Genomic DNA, 2,500 nt, shown 5'->3' with positions numbered 1-2,500 from the left:
TGGACCTTGACCTCCAGCAGGCCCCGTGAACCCACATTACCCCCCCCCCCCCCCCTCCTGCAGTTACCCTGTACCACGTATCTAGCATGGACCTGGACCTCCAGCAGGCCCCGGGGACCCACACTTAAGCCCCCTCCCACTAACAAAGCAGAACACCACTGGCAAAATCCTCGTGCCCCTGGTACTCCAGAAAGCACATTGAAATGTGCCCCTGGTACACTGCGCAGAAGAACTGCCACACACACACACACACGCACGCACGCACGCACGCACGCACACACGCAGTGCTTGTGCCTATGGTACGACAACTTTTCTCGTGCCTATGGTACGACAACTTTTCTCGTGCCTATGGTACAACAACTTTCCTCCGTGCCCCTGGTACGACAGCTTTTCTCGTGCCTATGGTACAACAACTTTTCTCGTGCCTATGGTACGACAACTTTTCGCCGTGCCCCTGGTACACCGCTCAGTAGCACTTTGCCACACACACACTCCTCGTACCTATGGTATGACAACTTTTCTCGTGCCTATGGTACGACAACTTTTCTCGTGCCTATGGTACAACAACTTTTTGCCGTGCCCCTGGTACACCGCTCAGTAGCACTTTGCCACACAAACTCTCCTCGTGCCTATGGTACGACAACTTTTCTCGTGCCTATGGTACAACAACTTTCCTCCGTGCCCCTGGTACGACAGCTTTTCTCGTGCCTATGGTACAACAACTTTTCTCGTGCCTATGGTACAACAACTTTTCGCCGTGCCCCTGGTACACCGCTCAGTAGCACTTTGCCACACAAACTCTCCTCGTGCCTATGGTACGACAACTTTTCTCGTGCCTATGGTACGACAACTTTTCTCGTGCCTATGGTACAACAACTTTTTGCCGTGCCCCTGGTACACCGCTCAGTAGCACTTTGCCACACAAACTCTCCTCGTGCCTATGGTACGACAACTTTTCTCGTGCCTATGGTACAACAACTTTCCTCCGTGCCCCTGGTACGACAGCTTTTCTCGTGCCTATGGTACAACAACTTTTCTCGTGCCTATGGTACAACAACTTTTCGCCGTGCCCCTGGTACACCGCTCAGTAGCACTTTGCCACACAAACTCTCCTCGTGCCTATGGTACGACAACTTTTCTCGTGCCTATGGTACAACAACTTTCCTCCGTGCCCCTGGTACGACAGCTTTTCTCGTGCCTATGGTACAACAACTTTTCTCGTGCCTATGGTACAACAACTTTTCGCCGTGCCCCTGGTACACCGCTCAGTAGCACTTTGCCACACAAACTCTCCTCGTGCCTATGGTACGACAACTTTTCTCGTGCCTATGGTACGACAACTTTTCTCGTGCCTATGGTACAACAACTTTTTGCCGTGCCCCTGGTACACCGCTCAGTAGCACTTTGCCACACAAACTCTCCTCGTGCCTATGGTACGACAACTTTTCTCGTGCCTATGGTACAACAACTTTCCTCCGTGCCCCTGGTACGACAGCTTTTCTCGTGCCTATGGTACAACAACTTTTCTCGTGCCTATGGTACAACAACTTTTCGCCGTGCCCCTGGTACACCGCTCAGTAGCACTTTGCCACACAAACTCTCCTCGTGCCTATGGTACGACAACTTTTCTCGTGCCTATGGTACAACAACTTTCCTCCGTGCCCCTGGTACGACAGCTTTTCTCGTGCCTATGGTACAACAACTTTTCTCGTGCCTATGGTACAACAACTTTTCGCCGTGCCCCTGGTACACCGCTCAGTAGGACTTTGCCACACACACACACACACCACTCGTGCCTATGGTACGACAACTTTTCTCGTGCCTATGGTACGACAACTTTTCTCGTGCCTATGGTACAACAACCTTTCCCCGTGCCCCTGGTACACTGCGCAGAAACTCTTTGCCACACACACACACCACTCGTGCCTATGGTACGACAACAGGCCCCGGGGACCTACATCACACCTTGCTCTTGCCTCCCTTACAGCTGAAAAAGGTCCATGCCTGTGCCCTGGCCCTGCTGAAATTCCCTCTCCATTTAGCCGAGGCAGTGAGTCGGCCTCCTGTCTCCCTTTACGGTCGAAAAAGATGTGCTCCTGGGCGCGCTGGCCCTGCTGCTACTCACATCGGGCATGGACCTGGACCTCCAGCAGGCCCCGGGGACCTACATCACACCTTGCTCTTGCCTCCCTTACAGCTGAAAAGGTCCATGCCTGTGCCCTGGCCCTGCTGAAATTGCCTCTCCATTTAGCCGAGGCAGTGAGTCGGCCTCCTGTCTCCCTTTACGGTCGAAAAAGATGTGCTCCTGGGCGCGCTGGCCCTGCTGCTACTCACATCGGGCATGGACCTGGACCTCCAGCAGGCCCCGGGGACCTACATCACACCTTGCTCTTGCCTCCCTTACAGCTGAAAAGGTCCATGCCTGTGCCCTGGCCCTGCTGAAATTGCCTCTCCATTTAGCCGAGGCAGTGAGTCGGCCTCCTGTCTCCCTTTACGGTCG

Source organism: Aulonocara sp. 'chitande type north' Nkhata Bay, linkage group LG17, assembly GCF_057382095.1.
Source record: "Aulonocara sp. 'chitande type north' Nkhata Bay isolate Kocher_YH1m ecotype deep benthic linkage group LG17, A_spYH_male_GT1.1, whole genome shotgun sequence".
Classification (NCBI taxonomy): domain Eukaryota; kingdom Metazoa; phylum Chordata; class Actinopteri; order Cichliformes; family Cichlidae; genus Aulonocara; species Aulonocara sp. 'chitande type north' Nkhata Bay.
The sequence above is the reverse complement of the archived record's forward strand: the minus strand, read 5'-3'. Positions refer to the sequence as shown.